Source organism: Palaemon carinicauda, chromosome 38 (assembly GCF_036898095.1).
Source record: "Palaemon carinicauda isolate YSFRI2023 chromosome 38, ASM3689809v2, whole genome shotgun sequence".
Lineage (NCBI taxonomy): Eukaryota > Metazoa > Arthropoda > Malacostraca > Decapoda > Palaemonidae > Palaemon > Palaemon carinicauda.
This window is the reverse complement of record NC_090762.1, coordinates 34,026,719-34,046,692: the sequence shown is the minus strand read 5'-3', so window position 1 is coordinate 34,046,692 and position 19,974 is coordinate 34,026,719.

Below are 19,974 nucleotides of genomic sequence, written 5' to 3'. Positions count from 1 at the left end.
CAACTGTCGGCCAGATACCACTCTCGATGTAAACAAAGACTCAATTTCTTCTCTGTCGACGTGTCGACAAGACGTACTTTTACTCGCTGTAGAACCTGGAGTTTTCTCAACATATTTGGTGAAGTACTTCATTTTGGTTTGAGCTTTCGCAGTGCAGGTGTTTTATCTTCATCTTAAATCTTGAACTCGTTTTTGGATAGATTTAATTTTTGATGACAAAGAGAGTATGGACTTTCTTTGACTTTTAAATGGCCGACCCTTCCCTTAGACGGAAGTGTGTTTAGGCTTTTAGCAATTATCTTATCACGTTATAAATTAATTATAGATTTTCCTCTATATATTTTATATCTCACCGCCTTTATTAGGCCTCTTCGATTAACTTTCCATTTATAATAAACATAAAAATAAATTTTAATGATTTGTTTATATGCGACCTTTCCTGAGAGTAGGCGGTCCTAACTTGGAAACCGAAGTTAAACAACGTTGAGCCCTTTTCAATCGTAATAGCTTTTAAAGAGCTAATGATTTAAAACTTTTTAAATGAATATTTTTAATAAATATTTTATGAAAGATTTTCTTTGAATAGTCTTCGTACTGTTTTCAAAGATGAACTAACGTTTAGTTTATTTATGCTACGCAGTTTGCGCTCTATCGTTACGATAGAGAGAGAGAGTATCACGGTTTCACTTTGCAGAAAGAGTAAATTGATTCTGACGTTTTGTTCATTCTTCTTTCAAAGCTTAAATGTTTTAAATTCTATTTTAAAGGAACTTTTTAATTGAATAACCTTTCAGTTTTTTCCTTTGGTCAAATAACATGTTTTTTTGACAAAACGTAATTGGGCTCTTCTCTTAGGTGCGAAATCACGAGAGAGAGAGAGAGAGAGAGAGAGAGAGAGAGAGAGAGAGAGAGAGAGAGAGAGAGAGAGAGAGAGAGAGAGAGAGACAGAGGGAGAGAGAGGAGAGAAAACATTCCGTTCAAGCGGGTAACGTTGTTCTCGAGTTACTCTCGTCCCTAGTCTCTGTACGGGGAGAAAGGATAAAACGTTTTTAGTTTTATTCTCGTCCCCAGGCAATGTACGGTGAGAGATTGAAAACGTAGTTTTGAATGAACTAGTGTTTAGTCTCTTCCCCAGCCACTGAATTTTTTATCTTAAAAGATGTTTACTGTGTTTTGCTGGTATTAATGTGCTTGCATTATACAACTGATTTCACATTTACTACCTTTTGATGAGGGTAGAATTGCGTGCTTCAGGTAGAAATCAGTAAAAGTTTCGATTTCAGTGAAATAAGTGCAAACAGAAAATCGTAGTGATAAAGTGATATTGCGCAAAGTGTTACAGTGTTGCGTAACCGAGGGTTCGTCTGTTCGTGCCTGTCGTTCATCTAGTCCGGGACCTCTTGCAAGCTCCCAAGCCCAGGGGAGAAGTAATGTCGTACGACTTATGGGTTCGAGAGGCCTTGATCAGCGAACAGACGTTCCCTCTATGGTATCGGGTGTATCTTACCAAGATCTCCCCTACCATAAGGCGAGAGAGACAATTTTCTCCTCGTCATCCGAAGGCTTTTCGCATAAGAAACCTGAAACAAGGTTTCGAGACCCTTAAGCGAAAGTCAGTCCTTTCAGGACAGGTCCAGCGTCCTGGTTGTAGCCATTAGGACAGCTCTGACCCTATGCAGTCATCGGAAAACTGCTCGCCGCCTAACAAAAGCGTAACACAGACTCCGAGAGTCTTTTTGTTGGCAAGGTTTTGCGGTCACAGACGTTACCCTCGTCTCTTACCGCAACCATTTCCGTTGATCCTAAATGGGTTGTACGGCAAGACATGCAGAATAAGCTTGCCTCCCTTATGGAAGACTATTCTGCCGATTAGTACGTTGAGCCTAGCCATTTATCTCATCGAGATCCTGGCTTTCAGCCAACCTAACGTTCCTTTGTGCGTCCTGGTGACGTTGGCGTAGCTAATTCACGTCAGTCAGGTTGTTTAGAACCACACTCGATGCGGTCTCGTGTGGATTTTCAGCCACATTTGGACGTTAGGCCACTTGCTGATGCTCCTGTTGACGTTCAGGACGTTCGCTAACAATCGGAGTTGACTTGTTTTGACGCTGTGCGTCAACCTCCGCATTCTAGAGTTGTTTTGACTGCTCAATCTAGGCGGTCAAAGCAGTCTCGAGTGGACGCTGTGCGTCCTCACGCACCTGTTGTTGTTGACAGTTCACAGACTGTCAAGCAGTTACATGACGTTGCGTCCTGGTCTCTCTCACCTGTTGTTGTTGACAGTTCACAGACTGTCAAGCAGTTACATGACGTTGCGTCCTGGTCCGCTACTAATGCACCAGTGCGTGTGGACTCTGCTTGTAAAGCATTGCCACCACGGTAGGTCTCTCCCTTGCTTGAGACTCAGCTATTATCGAACAAGGTTCCTTTAGATGAGGAAGTTGCTGTTCCCCCTCCTACTGATATTCCCTTGAGGACTCTGTCAGACGGAGAGGAGCCTAAAGCTGCTTAGCCCTCTATGGACTTTAATTAAATCATGCTGATTTTTAAGGATCTTTGTCCGGATCTTTTTGTAACTGCTGCTCCTCGTTCGCCTAAACATCAGAGCTTACACTAGGCCTAGCTACTTCGAAGCCGTTGTTTTATAAGCTAGTGCTCTCTCGCTCTCCTAGAGAGCTTTACGTTTGCTAGGCGACTGGTTTATCACCAGGAGGAGTTTGGGGGATACAGCCTTTGCTTTCCCTTCTTTTAAACTGGCTTATAGAGCGAGAGTCTGATATGACACGAGAGAAGTTCTCGGCTTGGGAGTTCCTGCCTCTGCCCAGATAGACTTCTAAAATCTCGTAGACTCTCCCTGGCGCCTGGCCAGGAGACGCTCCAAGATTTTACAGGTCAACTTCACAGCTGTTTTCGAGCCTTTGAAGTTTTGCTGTACAATTATGTCATGCATAAACAAGGCTTTCAGGGATGGCTCCAATGATCTGACAGCCACGTTCTCTGCAGAGACAAGTCCCTCAGGGATGGCTCCATGATTTGGCAGCCATGTTCACTGCAGGAGTACGTAAGAGGCAAGTGCGCTCAATGTGTTCACTGTCAAGACAAACTTCGCGATGAAGTCTACCAGGCTGTCTTGACAGCATTTATGGAAGGCGACTGGATGGTCTCTCTCGACCTTCAGGAGGCATACTTCCACATTCCTATACACCCGGATTCCCAACCGTTTCTGAGGTTTGTTTACAGGAAGGTGGGGTACCAGTTTCGAGCTATCGGAGATCAGAGCCTCCCTGTACTTGGACGATTGGCTTCTCAGAGCCTCTTCCAGTCATCGCTGTCTGAAGGATCTCAATTGGACTCTAGATCTCGCCAAGGAATTGGGACTCCTAGTCAATTTGGAAAAGTCACAGCTGGTCCCATCCCAAACTATTCTGTATTTAGGGATGGAGATTCACAGTCAAGTTTTTCGGGCTTTTCCGTCGGCCCCCAGAATAGATCAAGCCCTGCACTCCATCCAGAAGATGCTGAAGAAAGAACGCTGCTCGGTCAGGCTGTGGATGAGTCTGGTAGGGATGCTGTCATCCCTGGAGCAATTTGTATCATTAGGAAGACTACACCTCCGTCCTCTTCAGTTCCATCTGGCTTTTCACTGGAAAAAGGACAAGACGCTAGAGGCGGTCTCGATCCCGATTTCCGAAAAGATAAAGTCTTGTCTGACTTGGTGGAAGGACAATATCAGCCTAAGAGAGGGTCTTCCCCTGGCAGTTCAGATACCCAACCACGTTCTCTTCTCGGACGCATCGGACTTGGGCTGGGGCGCGACGCTGGACGGTCGGGAATGCTCAGGTCTGTGGAACTCGAGTCAGAGGAGCATGCATATCAACTGCAAGGAGCTTTTGGCGGTTCATCTGGCCTTGAGAAGCTTCGAGTATCTCCTTCGAGGCAAAGTAGTGGAAGTAAACTCGGACAACACCACGGCCTTGGCGTACATCTCCAAACAGGGAGGTACCCACTCACTGACGTTGTACGAGATCGCAAGGGACCTGCTCATCTGGTCAAAAGATCGAGGCATCTCCCTAGTAACGAGGTTCATCCAGGGCGACTTGAACGTCCTAGCAGATTGTCTCAGTCGGAAAGGTCAAGTAATTCCAACCGAATGGACCCTCCACAAGGATGTGTGCAAGAGACTTTGGGCGACTTGGGGTCAACCCACCATAGATCTCTTTGCAACCTCGCTGACCAAGAGGCTTCCAATCTATTGCTCTCCAGTCCCGGACCCAGCAGCAATACATATAGATGCCTTCCTCCTAGATTGGTCACATCTGGATCTTTACGCATTCCCACCATTCAAGATTGTCAACAAGGTACTGCAAAAGTTCGCCTCTCACGAAGGGACAAGGTTGACGTTAGTTGCTCCCCTCTGGCCCGCGAGAGAATGGTTCACCGAGGTACTTCGATGGTTAGTAGACGTTCCCAGAAGTCTTCCTCTATGAGTAGACCTTCTACGTCAGCCACACGTAAAGAAGGTACACCAAAGCCTCCACGCTCTTCGTCTGACTGCCTTCAGACTATCGAAAGACTCTCGAGAGCTAGAGGCTTTTCGAAGGAGGCAGCCAGTGCGATTGCTAGAGCAAGGAGAGCGTCTACCATTAGAGTCTACCAATCGAAGTGGGAAGTTCTTCCGAGACTGGTGCAAGTCAGTTTCTGTATCCTCGACCAGTACCTCTGTAGCCCAAATAGCAGATTTTCTCTTATACCTGAGAAAAGGACGATCCCTTTCAGCTCCCACTATCAAGGGCTATAGAAGCATGTTGGCATCGGTCTTCCGGCATAGAGGCTTAGATCTTTCCAACAATAAAGATCTGCAAGACCTCCTTAAGTCTTTCGAGACCACTAAGGAGCGTCGTTTGGCTACTCCTGGGTGGAATTTAGACGTGGTCCTAAGATTCCTCATGTCAGACAGGTTTGAGCCTTTACAGTCAGCCTCCCTGAAAGATCTCACTCTTAAGACTCTTTTCCTGGTATGCTTAGCCTCGGCTAAAAGAGTCAGTGAGATTCATGCCTTCAGCAAGAACATCGGATTTTCGTCAGAAAAAGCTACTTGTTCTCTGCAACTTGGTTTTCTAGCCAAAAATGAGCTACCTTCTCATCCTTGGCCTAAATCTTTCGATATTCCCAGCTTATCGGAGATCGTAGGCAATGAACTAGAAAGAGTCTTATGCCCTGTTAGAGCTCTTAAGTTCTACTTAGCTCGTACTAAACCTTTACGAGGCCAATCTGAAGCGTTATGGTGTTCGGTTAAGAAACCATCCTTGCCTATGTCAAAGAATGCTTTGTCATGTTTTATCAGATTGTTAATACGAGAAGCTCATTCACACTTGAATGAGGAAGACCGATCTTTGCTTAAGGTTAAGACGCACGAGGTTAGAGCTGTAGCAACTTCCGTGGCCTTTAAGCAAAATAGATCTCAGCAAAGTATCATGAACGCAACCTATTGGAGAAGCAAGTCAGTGTTCGCGTCATTTTACTTAAAAGATGTCCAGTCTCTTTACGAGAACTGCTACACACTGGGACCATTCGTAGCAGCGAGTGCAGTAGTGGGTGAGGGCTCAACCACTACAATTCCCTAATTCCATATCCTTTTAATCTGTCTCTTGAAATGTTTTAATGTTTTTATGGGTTGTCCGGAAGGCTAAGAAGCCTTTCGCATCCTGGTTGATTTGGCGGGTGGTCAAAGTCATTTCTTGAAAGCGCCCAGATTAGGGGTTTGATGAGGTCCTGTTGTATGGGTTGCAGCCCTTGATACTTCAGCTCCTGGGGGTCTGTTAGCATCCTAAGAGGATCGCTGGGCTCCGTAAGGAAGACGTACTTACAAGGCAGAGTAATCGTCTAAGTCGACTTCCTTACCAGGTACCTATTTATTTTGGTTTTGTTATATTGATAACTGCCAAAATGAAATAAAAAAACTCTTAGCTTATACGATGTAAACATATTTAACTCTGGTCTCTACCCACCTCCTTGGGTGTGAATCAGCTATTATATATTCACCGGCTAAGTTAAATATTTAAAAATGATATTTTATTTATAAAATAAATTTTTGAATATACTTACCCGGTGAATATATAAATTAAACGACCCTCCCTTCCTCCCCAATAGAGACGCAGTGGGATGAGAAGAAATTGAGTCTTTGTTTACATCGAGAGTGGTATCTGGCCGACAGTTGGCGCTGGTGGGCACACCCGCAACCTGTATAGCGATCGCTGGCGAGTTTTTACTGTTTTTTGTCTGTCGAGCAACAGAGTTGCAGCTATTATATATTCACCGGGTAAGTATATTCAAAAATTTATTTTATAATTAAAATATCATTTTACATATCGTCCCTCAGTTTGGTGGTTATACAGTACCAGTGTATCCACAGCCTGTGCAATAAAGGAATCTGAGCAATAGTCTCATGTGTTGTAACGATGAGTTATATGTATATTGATGGGTTTGCTTTGTTTTAACCAAGTAGCATATGTATCCTAATGGGTTTGCTTGATTCACACCCTACAGCATATCGATACTAAAGGGTGTGCCTGGTTACTACACTCTCCTTCTCGTAAGGAATAAGGAATAACGCTTTTATATTACATTTATAGATCTGCAGCAGGCTGAGTGGTGGAATGAGGAATAACACTTTTATACTACATTTATAGATCTGCTGCAGGCTGAGTGGTGCAGTCAAATCAATTCCAGCTGACTGGGTTTTTGATGCTGTTCCCCATAAGAGAAGATTGAAAGGAAAAGAAATGGCGAGTCATTCTTCATCTCCATCCTAGACTAACACGTAACCACCGTCCTCGATCCAGTGGTAATGGTCCTGTGAGAGGAGCAGAGTTAGCAGTACCACCTGCTGTGTAGCTACTATGCCCTAGAGAAAAGGTGTCTAGAGACCTGTGAGTTGGTTCTCACAGTTAATGGGCAGTAAGTGTAGTTTGGTTTTCCACATGCCTGCTTATAGTAACTGCACTAAAGATAGATTCTTCCTAAATACCAGGGTTATTCTATCCACTCTGACTTGAACGCATCCTAGAGAGGAAGGTGAGGGTTGTGAAAAGGCACAGACAGTGACCTCCTTAGCCAAGAGGTTATTGTATTTCTGGTTACCTTATTGACTCATTTTACTGACAAAAGGTGTTACAGGTGTGGTTGAATGACATGCGTATGTTCAAGGTAGCGCTTCAGAGCCCTCACAGTAACTGAGCAGGATCATCGGTTACCTCTCTAAAGCTTACGATCAGAAAAGATGAAAACCTGGAGTCAGAAACTGACAATAAACTCAGACGGAGGAGAACTAGTTCTGCCTCCAATCCCCTGTATAATAGATGTTACTAAAGAGACCATGCAGCTCACTAACGTTCTTAGCGGAGGGTAGGGCGAGGAAGAAGACCATTTTGAGAGTGAGGTTCCTATCTGAAGCAACCCTCAATGGTTCATGTTTCCTCTTTAGGTATTGTAGGAACTTGAAACCATTCGCGGGTAGTGGTCTCATGTTTAACGGAGGACAGGTCTGTTCAAAACTCTGTGAGAACATGGAGAGTTCTACCAAAGAAGAAACATCAACTCTTGGGCTAAAAGACTTGGTTCAAGAAAGAGTTCTTTCCTTTTGGAGATAAAGTAAAAAATCATCTTCCATGACACAAATGACAGAATTTGGCCCACTTGCCTTGATACATTAAAGTTGAAGACTTCCAGAGGTATCCGGACATCTCTTACACAACTTTGCTCGAAAAGTTTTCCTCTGAGAGGATATACTGGATAACCTCCACGCATTAAGCCGAAGTGAATCCATAGTGCTGTGGAAGATCTGAGCGTGTGGTTGGGATAACAGGCCAGGATGAAGAGACAATTCCATCGGAGTTTCTATCAGTAGAAGTAGAAGATTCGGGTAATATTCTGCTTGGGTCATTTTGGGGCTACTAGAGTCATGTTGAGGTTGGGAGTGGCTTGAATTCAGTTTAAGACCATCCTTATTAGGCAGAACGATGGAAAAGCATATACAACGAGAGCATCCCAAGGGTGATGGAACGCGTCCTTGAATCCTGCTTCCGGATCTGGCATCGGTAAGCAGTAAACTGGGAGTTTGTGGTTCAGTGATGTTGCAAAATCAGGCTCCTGCTAGCTATATGAAGATTCAAAGACCATTCAGAGCCAATTATTTGCATTCTACTGCTCAGTTTGTCAGCAACAATATTCTTTCTGCCGTGAATGAAGCCGGCAGTCAGAGTAGTAGAGTTGAGCCCTGCCCACTTGTGGATCTCTACTACTAGCTTGCAAACCTGCAGCGACACAGTACCTTCTTGTTTACATATGCCTCTACAGTGGTGTTGTCACTCATCAAAACCACAGAATGACCAGTTAAAAGATGGCCCAAGTGTTGGAGCACAAGGGTAGTTGCTCGAAGCTCCAACATGTTGATATGGCTATGGCACGTTTGGTCAGACCATTGTCCACATGTCATATGTTGATGGAGGTATGCTCCTCAACCTTCCTTTAACACATCTGTAATTAACAGGAGCTCTGATGGAGGCATCAGAAGAGGAGATCCCTTAGAAAGTTTGTCTCATCCAGTCACTATTCCAGGTCGTGTCTGGACACTTCCCCTATTGGAACCAATGATAGAGTTGAGTCAAGATGTTGAGACCAGTGTCCCTTTAACTCCTATCGGAGCAACCGTAGGTGAAGATGACTGTTTGGAATGAGACGTTCCAGGGAGACTAGATGGCCCAGCAACTTCTGCCAGTGGTGAGCTGATGAAGGAAGGGTTATACTGAAGACCGTGTCGATGTCCATTCCAAGGTAGATGAGTCTTTGCTTTGGCACTAGAATGGACTTCTGATTCGCCATAATCCCTGGATCTTGACAAAATGAAAGAAGTCTGTATCAGCGAAGGAGAAGGCCTTCCTCCAATTGTCCAGTTATTGCAAGATACTAGTGCTGTTAGCGTGTGCCCATGCTGACACTAGCTTAAAGACTCTGGTGAACACTTTTTGTGCTACGGACACTCTGAAACAAAGCACCCCTTTATTGGCCACAACAAAGCTGATGTATTCGTCCTTGAGATCGATCTTCATCTTTTGAAGTCCAAGAACTTGATTACCCTTCCGACTGAGGCCGCAGTCTACATCTTGAACGATTATTGTAACGCAAATTCGTTCAGGGTTGACAGGTCTATGACGGGTCTCCAGCCTCCAGATGCCTTTTCTATAAAAAAAAAGTCAATTGAAGAATCCTGTGGAGCCGTCATCGACCTCTTGGAGAGCACCCTTCTTTAGCATAGTATGGACTTTTGCCCGAAGGGCAAAGTCCTTCACCGATTACTGGCATTAGGGCAATAATGTCATTACAGGGTAGTGGTCGAATTAGGGGAGGGGGAGAGCTGATAAATGGGAGGAGGTATCCGGATTGATGGACGTCTACCGTCCATCTTTCCACCCTGTGATACCATGACCACCTCCATTTGGGTTGTAGTCAAACTCCCGTAGGTGGTATCGTGGGAGGGATGCCCTCTCTGGCGGGGTTGTTGTCCTCGTCTTTTCCCCCTGTGGTGGTCTTGCCCATGACGTCCCATCCTCGGAAAAGGCTGGTTCATTCCCATCTCAAGATGGAAAGGGTGGGGGTGAGGGTCATTTCTCTGTGCAGTCTCATGTGCCTGCCTGGCTGTAGTTGAAGATCTCGCCTGATTGGAAGTGGAGGCATGACTGTGGCTGCCGGAAGGACACTGCTTGGTGCAGAAGAGTCTTGGCTGGCCTTCTTCCACTTCTCAGTTACTGCTTCAATTTCCTTTGTCAGAAACAGAGAAGGACCCTTCAAGGAGGCATTCCTGAGATTTAAAATCTTTCGCTGGCTGATCAGTTTCCCCACTGGTTGGCTGCTTGATGCCTCAAGAACTTGACTGCTCTGGCTTCCATTAGGAAGACATTCTTGAAAGTCTTCCTCTTGTCAGAGACGGGCAAGTCCTTCGTGTCTGCTAAGTAGCTTACTCCTCTTGAACAGTGGTCAATCCAGGAGGTGGCATGAAGAGTTGCTCTCCATTCTTGTAGCCTCTAGTGACAAAAACGTAATAGCTTGTGTTGCTTGGTGGTCTACAGTGACATCTGGGGACAGTGTGGCTACTGTAGGATCAAGAAGTTAGGGGGATGGAGGAACTTTGTGTGCTGTAGTAGTTCCTCTGCCTCAGGAAAGCTGGAGGAATCATCCTGAAAAATCTCCTAGCCCATAAGGAATTTTTTCTTTCATATCGACCACGTCTAGCGCTTTCAAGGCCAATATTGACCTGGAAAGCTAGTAACCCGTGGTGCGTGACACGGCCGATTGATGGAAGCTTTTCTTCCTTTGGGAGGAGAGCAAGGTTCCTCTCTGGAGTCATTAGTTCAGCAAATGCAGGTTAAGACCTGGAAAAAGGGTAGAATCTTAATTCGCCTTCCTCCATGTCCGGGACTTTAGGTCTGATTGGCTAAGGAAGAGCACCATCAGATTCGTCAGAGTCAAAAAAGAGGTCATCCCTTTCTAATCCCATACCCGACTGGTCTCGGGATGGTTTGGAAGTAAGATAATTACTGTATCTCTTTCCTCTCTCCTGAGAGGTGACTGACCGGGAGGGGTGAGGGGCTGGCAAGCACAATCCGTCTAGGATCCCTCATAGCTTACGAGTTCAAGGATCTGCCGTAGTGCTGTACTTATTCTTAGGGATACTCTTGAGGTCTTTCCATCCCCTGAGATGTGTGCCCTCTGAGAAAGGGGAGAGATTGATGGTCGGTTGACTCCTCTCATTTGCATCCTAACACTGACTGGGATCTCTTCCGATCCGGAGTGGGCTGTCGGTTTGCTTCATACCTTTTCTGACATTGAGGAGAGGGAGAGCGAGAGGTTGTGTCAAATTTGATAGGCGACAATCTATAATTGCCCGAGATTACCTCCCTGAGTGACAGAGAACCCCGATGAGTCCGAGGGGGTATCTTGGTGAAGTGTCATACCTTTGCCAGTCATTAAACCTTATGGGTACAATGTCCAGATCATGGAACTGAGGAAAGATGCATTGGGGATCGCATTTCCTAGTTCTCTGAATTGATAGGATGATCGCTGTCAGACATATGTCCTAGGTGCAAGTCTAGGATTCTGTGTCCTGTCTAGAGTTACAGTATTGGGTAATCTGTGGAAATGTATCTGGAATAAGCATGCATCTGGGGGAGGTATGTCTGGTTGAGGTGCATCTTGGTTCTGAAGAATCAGGTGAGGAGGGTGACGAGCAACCTTGCGAGTGTGATCAGGTGAGCTAGGGTGCTTAAGTGAGTGTGCTCCTCCCTTTATAGGCGTATTGGTTAGGTGATTGTCGGCTGTCTGGAGTATGCTCCGAAGAGCTGGGGCATTCAGGCGAAAGCACTCATCCTTGCTCGTGACACTTCGTATGGGGGTGATCTTCAGATGTCTGTTGGTGCGCAAGTATGCGCTCGGGTGAAGGTGAATAGGCATATCTGCTAGCATGTTGAGAGGTGCTCGCCAACACTAGGATCCATCATTGAAGCGCGTTTCTTGTACGAAGGTTGCGTAGGAGACACGTCTCTTTTGACTCCCTCCTCTGGCCCTTCAAGGGAGAAGAGCTGATGACATCTCTTGCAGGAGCAGAAACACTCCTGCAGTGCCTTTCTAGCAAGCACCTCCACTAACCACTCCTTAGAAGGAGGGCCACAACATATGTAAGGCATCATCCATCTGTAAAGAAGACTCCCATTTTGGTAGGGAAATTGGAAGGTTTCCTTACTCAGAGGTTTTAAGCATCTGACTTACCTGGTAGTTATATATATAGCTTAGTCCCTGTTGTCACGGCAGAAATTTCAAAACTCGCGGCAATCACCGATTGGGTAGCCAGGTGTACCACCAGTGCGCCCTCTACTCAGGTACCTGGAATCATTCCAGTCATTCCTCAGATCACCGTCAATGATCTTAGATGTCAGGATGCCTGAAAACTTTAAATCAATCAATCGGTCCTGGACTCTTCCGGGGACCGTTCCTGCTCACCAACGATCTCCTGCACCTGTGCGCCAGTGCTTTCCTACACGCGCCAGCATTATCATGCGCTCTTACAGTTTTCCGCGCGCCAGCACCAACAGTCTTCCACGCGTGCTAATAGTCTTCCACACGCACCCGCAGTCTTCCGCGAGCACTTGCAGTCTTTTATGTGCACGACAATAGTCTTCCACGCGTGCCAACAGTCTTCCACGCGTGCGCCAGCTATCTTACATGTGTAGGAGTTCAAAGACTCCAAGACCCTGCCAAAGTCCTCTGCCAGGACTACAAGGACGGAGACAGCTAGCCACTCGAGGAATGTCCGTGACCCACCCCGAGAAGAGCTCTTGGGGATGGAAGATGGAGACCTCTGCAAGTCCTACATCAGAAGGAGAGCAACAAAAGTCAGAACATGCATTCTGGCAGGTCCTGACTCTTATGAGGGTTCTCAATGGATTTTCAGACCCAAAGATACTCTCTCGGTAGGGCAAGGACACGGTCTTAGACCATGTCTTCGGCACTCGGAAACCCTCAAAGATCAGTGCAGCCCTACCCTGGTCTCAGGGGGTTGAAGAGTGCCAGGGCTAAGATTGCCCAACAGGTCTCCAAGTTTGCCTCCTCCAACCATTCTGGCTCTACAAACAAGCTCCTCCCACCTCCTCGTTTACAACAGAGGAGGTACTTTGAGATCCTGGAGGAGCCCAGTCCAGCTCTTCCACTTCACCACTATCGGGAAGAACTAACCAGGGGGATCTCTCTTGAGAGACTCTTTAGCCAGCAGGCCTCTTTCTCAGTGGCCGAAGTCCTTAACCAGGAAAAGGTCACAAAGTATGCGATGCAAGCTAATTCTTGGCTGGATATCTGGTTAGGGACCTTGGGAATCCTGGTACGATCCGAGGATTTCTCCAAGGAGCGTACCAGGAAGGCTATGGAGACCTTCCTCCTCTTAGGCACTCGTATGATCGAGTTTTTTGCCCAGCAAGTTTCGAACTTGTGGGAAACACCATCTTAAAACGTCGAGATGCGGTGTCTGAGAGGTTCCACCAACAGGTCCCCAGTGTCGAGGTAAATAGGCTCAGACATTCCTCTCTAGAGGGAGCCCACCTGTTTGAGCCTAAGGACGTGGAACTGGCTGCTGAGAGGTGGAGATAGTCTTATCAAGACTCCCTCCTCCATAGTGCTTACACATCCAAGCCCTACAGTATGTACCTCCAGCACCTCAGCAGTCCTATCCAACCAAGACTACAACGACGAAATCAGCAGTGAAGACAGTAGTGTCTAATAAGCCCTTTCCTTTCAAGGACAAGAAAGGCAAAAAGTCCTCTAGGAAAGGAAAATAATCCTAGAGGGAGCAGCCGAGGCCACAAACGCAAAGATAGGCACTCCCCCTGGGTCTCCACCAGTGGGGGGATGCCTACAAAGTTGCTCAGACAGGTGGAGGCAACTCGGGGCCAATCCCTGGACAATCTCCGTGATTTGTCTAGGATATCGTGTCCCGTTCATAACATCTCTCCCTCCCCTGACCAGGAATCCAGTGTCAATAGACTCCCTTGCCATGGGATTGGTAAGGGGGCAGGCTCTTCGGGCAAAAGTCGAGACCCTGTCGAAGAAGGGCACTCACAGAAGTCCTCGACGGATCCCCAGGCTTCTTCAGTCGACTTTTTCTTGTAAAAAAGGCATCTGGAGGCTGGAGACCAGTCATCGGCCTCTCAGCCCTGAACAAGTTTGTCAAACAAACTCCGTTCAGCATGGAGACGGCAGACACGGTCAGACTAGTGGTAAGACCTCAGGACTTCATGTGAACACTGGTCCTAAAGGACGCGTACTTCCAGATCCCAGTCCATCCGTCTTCAAGGAAGTACTTAAGATTCAGCCTGGACAACAGGAAGTACCAGTTCAAGGTGCTGTGCTTCGGTCTTTCCACAGTACCTCAAGTTTTTCACCAGAGTGTTTGCCCTAGTATCATCTTAGGCCCACAGGATTGGCATCTGTCTCCTTTGCTATCTGGACGACTGGCTAATCATAGCAGACTTGGTGTCAACCATTTTTAAACACCGAGACAAACTTCTGAGACTTTGCCAAGATCTGGGGATCATGGTAAATCTCGAGAAGTCATCCCTGCTTCCTACATAGAGACTGGTATACCTAGGCACAATAATAGACACCAATCTCCACAAAGCCTTCCCATCAGACGACAGGATAACAATGCTGAGAAAGGTCGCAAGACCTTTTCTCAGACGAGAAAAATTTCCAGCCCAAACGTGGTTACGTCTTCTCGGTCACCTTTCATCACTGGCCCGTCTAGTTCCCAATGGTTGCCTCAGGATGAGATCCCTCCAGTGGCGACTCGAAGTCCCGGTGGAATCAGACTCGTGATTCCCCGGACATCCGGATCCCCATGGGATCAGTGGAACTGACGAACCTCAAGTGGTGGGTGGTAGACAAGAATATACGAAAGGGAGTGGATCTTCTCGTCCTCCCCCCGGATTTCATGCTGTTCTCAGACGCTTAAAAAAAAGGGTGGGGGCCCCACGTGCTGCACCACACGACCTCAGGCCTCTGGTCAAAGTCAGAAGAGTTCCTCCACATAAATCTCCTAGAGATGAAGGTTGTCTTTCTGGCCCTTCAACTGTTCCAACAATTCCTGGCGGGCCACTCAGTGGTGGTGATGAGCGAAAACACCACAGTAGTGGCTTACATCAACAAGCAAGGCGGTACTTTTTCGCAGCACCTATCCCATCTAGCAGTAGAGATACTGAGATGGGCCGAGATCCACTCGATACCTCTATTGGCATGCTTCATTCCGGGCAAAAGGAATGTGCCCGCCATCAACCTGAGTAGAGCATCTCGGATATTAAGTACCGAGTGGTCTTTGGATCATTTAGTAGACAACAAAGTCCTGACTTTATGGGGTTCTCCAACAGTGGACCTCTTCGCAACGGCCCTGAACTTCAGGCTCCCATTGTATGGTTCCCCAGTCCCAGACCCAAGGCTCTCTGGCAAGATGCATTCCAACAACGGTGGGACAACATCAACGTTTATGCCTTTCCCTCGTTCTGTCTGATGAGAAGGGTACTCGACAAGGCCAGAACATAGGTCAATCTTCCAATGTCTCTCATAGCTCCACTATGGCATCGCGCAGAATGGTTTCGGGACCTTCTGCAACTTTTAATGGAGCCCCCAAGAGAACTCCCTCCACGACACAATCTACTCAAACAACCACATGCCAACATATTCCACAAAGCCGTAGCTTCACTACGACTTCACACCTGGAGACTATCCAGCACCTCCTCTCTCAGAGAGGATTTTCGCAACAAGTTGCGATTAGGATGTCTGGATACCTGCGAAAGTCATCAACAGCAGTCTACCAGGCAAAGTGGAAAGTCTTCTGTGGTTGGTGTCGCGGAAGGGGTATCTCTCCTCTCGAATCCACTATTCCAGCAATAGCGGAGTTGCTCGTATATTTGCATGAAGAAATGCGCCTGCCAGTCTCGGTGGTTAAAGGCTATCGCTCAGCCTTAAGCCTCGCCTTTAGACTGAAAGGAAATGGACATTTCTTCATCACTAGGACTTTCCTTACTCATACGGAGTTATGAACTTACCCGTCCTCAGTCTGAAGTGAGACCTCCCCCATGTAACGTGGTTCGAGTTCTCAGGTCTCGTAAGAGACTTCCCTATGAACCATTACACTAGGCAACAGATCGCCACCTGACTTGGAAGACGGTGTTCCTGCTAGCTTTGGCTTCGACCAAACGACTCGGTGAACTTCATGGTCTCTCGTGCGACATCGCCCATTCAAGGGGATGAGGAGAGGTAACGTTCAGCTTCGTCCCCGAGTTTATTGCTAAGACTCAGAACCCGGGAGTAGCGGATTCACGATTCGACTCCTTCCGGATTTCTAGTCTCCGTTCATTAACAGATGACCCAGACCATCTCTTACTATGCCCAGTAAGGAGTTTGAGGCTGTAGCTTAACAGAACAGCCGCAGCCCGTCCCCATGTGCCTTCACTATTCGTCAGCACAGGAAGGACCAAGAGGAGGGTCACCAAGAACACCATCTCAGCTTGGATTTGCAAGGTCATAGACCATGCATTGAATCCTTCACGTCGCCCCAGAGCTCATGATGTCAGGGGCGTAGCTACGTCCCTGGCATTCAAGAGAAACTTCTCAGTTACGCAGGTTCTTCAAGCTGGGGTGTGAAATTGTCAAACCACATTCACATCCCACTACCTGCAAAACGTGACCCACAGGAGACTCGATATGTTCTCTGTCGGTCCTGTGGTGGCTACACAACAGCTGGTTTAAAACCTCAAGCTCCTTATTGGACAAGTAGCAGAGGGTTGAGGGAACTGTTACCCGGTTTTAGTCTGCGTCATTGAAAAGGTTTGACTGGCTCTTATTCTTTTCTTCATCCTCCCCTCTCTTGGGGAAAGCAGCATCCTGGGTTCTCTGCACAGCTGACCTCAAACCACTGCAGGTAAACCATACTCCCTTGTGTACCTAGTATTAAGACTAATATGTTGCGTCCCCAAACCCTAGGGAGGTGGTATTGGGAAAGTCTTGGTTATACAGTTTTTCCTTCTAAAGACACTGAATAACTTTACCTGGACAGTCACACTTCTACAGTATATACCTCAACACACAGCTTGCGCAGGCCGCGGACCTCGCGTAGTATGGTTTTAGCTAAGTGCAGGGACTCTTTATTTTTGAGTACTGACATACTTATATAAGAAGCCCCCGGGTAAAGTAAAAAAGCTAGATTGACAGGGACGTTCACCCTTCCTAATGGGTGAGTCACCCCTATAAATAGCGTGGCTTGTATTCCAGTTACAGAACAAATGACAAATTCGTAGGATAATTTTTATTTTTCCTAACTATACAAACCTTAGCTATTTATACAAATTTGCCTGCCAGCACTATCCCCCTTGAAGTCCTGCCCCCCAAGCAAAGTGAGCTCAATCACAGGTGTGTGAGGGGGTGGGGGCAGTAGTAAGCTACCCTCCCCCTACCCCCCGCTAACTAGCGGTGTGGGTAGTTAACCCTCGCTAAATTTTAATGGCTTGTCATTTCAGGTACGCCTAAAGTAATACCCCTATAAGTAGCTAAGGTTTGTATAGTTAGGAAAAATACAAATTATCTATGAATTTGTCATGTTTTTGACCATGTGGTGGCTGTTTAAGTAGTTGTGTGATTAGGCCAGCTCCAACAAAGAACATGAGGCATCTTCTCTATGGTAATTTGTCTGTGTTATTCTGAATGACTGGCTCTTATGTTGCTTCTTTCTTTCTCACTTGGGGATAAAGTAGTTGTACCATTACACACTGCATATAACATTGACGGTGACAAGCTACATTTCGGAGAACTATTCTTATTAGACTGGATCATTAAGTAGTAGTTCTCTGCCACCCTCCCTCAATGGTTAGAGCATCCATAGCACTGACCATGGACTTCCTTGTCTATCTTCACCAAGAGAAATGGGTTTCGATCATGGCTGTGTGAGGCCACCACTCAGCCTTGAGCATAATAATGGTTAGATATTGTAACTGGATTATAGAATTTATGCTGGATATGAGTCCGAGACTGATTTTAAAATTCGCGTGCCGGCAGTCTGTAAACTCTCCACCATCCTCCCGGGGTCCCACTGGTTATCCCCCAACTCAAGATGTTAGTTACCACCATAAGATCCTACCCTCCTATTGGTCAGCATCTATTGTACTGTATCCCATCATGCATCTACGCATTGTTGTTCTTATTTCTTCAGCAGTATCGTACGCATTGACATGGGGTTTGTGATTTCAATTTTGTAACTATTGTGCTGCAATGTGTGTGATATTACGTTACGTTATTAGCCATGGGTCCCAAGAAAGTTGCTGATGTCCAGGGAAAGAAGATGATGCTTTCTATGGAGACGAAGATGTAAATAGTCAAGAAACATGAGGCTTGCATACAGTTAAGTGTGATTGCGAAGGAATATGGCTGAAATCTGTCTACAATAGGAACAATACCTTGTCATTTAATGAAAATTTTAAGAAGCTGGCAGAAAAGAGTTTCTTTGGACATTATTTTTTAAAAGAGGCCTTCGGCATTAGCAGGCCAAGCAGAAGATAAAAAATGAAAGAAAAGTGGGAGTGATGAAGAAAATACGTAATTAAACTTAAAAAATATTAAACGTAAAGTAAAAAAAAAAAGAAAAAAAAATTGAAAGAGGCAAGAAGAAAAGTAAAGTTAAGTGTTTACTTTTTCTGCCATTTATCCTCCTCTACGGTCCCGCCACTTCGCTCTTGGACATCGCCGCACTCCAAAGGCAAGGTACTGTATTTTTACTGTTTGCTTCAATTATAAATTTCATTTACAGGTATTATTGAATGATCCAAATAATTGTATAGTCATTCATCGAGTACTGTATAGTGGAGTGTATACTTTTTATAATCAAAATTAATGTGGTGTTTTTGTTGGGCCTGTAACAAATTAGGCTATTTACATGTAAAAGGAGACTCTTAAGACAAAAGAAAATCACTGTTTGAAAGCCACTTCGGAACCAATTAATTTTGTGTTGCGAGGCATTACTGTACTGTATATAAGTATGATTAAAAGGATATTCACATATCACAGCATACCATTCTTTAAAACAAGATGTCAGAAAATTGAAGGTATATCTTTTGAAATAGTCAATGGATTTATCGTTGACAGTATAGCCAAATTTCAGTTGGTAGAAAGTGGGCTATTATTAGCACCATCAAGAAAAAAGTTCCAAGGCTGCCTATTGGCAGAAAGACAGCAGTATGGCTTGGGTAAATATAATTTATTCTTGTGATCTACCACCTACCAAGTGCCATACTTTGACCTTGAACTAATAGTTTATAATTGTAAATAATTATGTATAGCATCATACTAAAAGAAAATTGGACCTGGCACTTTTAAGGTAATTTTCTCAAATTAATGAGGTACTTTAGTTATAACACGGGGTGCGGTGTTAAGCAAGTGCAAGTATCCATGTCATTCATGACCTGAGTTCACCATAGCAGAGTATTAGAGCTGATGCAAGCAGATTTTGCCTAGGGGCATCAGTGCATCTTGGGAAGTACACTTTTGGCATTAAGGTAGGTTTACATAAGATAAACAGTTATCTGAATACAGTCGGGAGTGGCAATGAGCGTAGATGACATCAGAAGCAACAACATAACGGAAAGCAACCTCGCTGGCAATTTGGGAAACGTACGACAATGGTAGCAAGCATGCTAGTCTAGAAGTTAAAAGTTTACTTTAGGACTTCTGGCTGTTAGTTTTTTATCTTGTCCGCTGTAAAATGTTGTGCCTGGTTATCAACAGTAGAGTATTGTAGTACCATCTCTGGTTACAAACAGTACAATACAGTAGTACCCTCTCTTAAAAAGAATGTAGAAAGGGTTTGGGGGTACATTCTTGTGTATTGTTACTTCTTGAGTCAGATATGCATTTCATTGTTACAAAGGTTCCTCTTGCGGTTCTTTTAGTCTAATACTGTAATTGTTTCAATATTGTTTTTGTTCTTGCTGCTTACCATGGCAATGTTGTCACACTGTACTGGACCCAAGTACCTGTACAATTAGAAACCACTAGCTACACTAGATCTGGTAGCAATGCTTGTTGTGACGTCTACATCTGATTTTTACATTGTGGTCATTGCCGCTCATCATGATCTGGTAAAATTGTGTTTGGTCTCATTGACCCCATTACTAGACTAGTGTGTTGTAGCAGTGTCACTTAGACCCAAGCTTCTCAACCTTATAACTTGCTAAACATTATCTCCATTCCAACTTTCTTCAATTGTACTGTGCCACTACTTTACCCACTGCTGCACCTTGGTGCTGAATACTGTATCTTCTTAGTCCTTATGACTCTAGTTCATATATTCAAGTAGTGTTTGGAAACTAAAATTAGTAGAACAAGTCCATC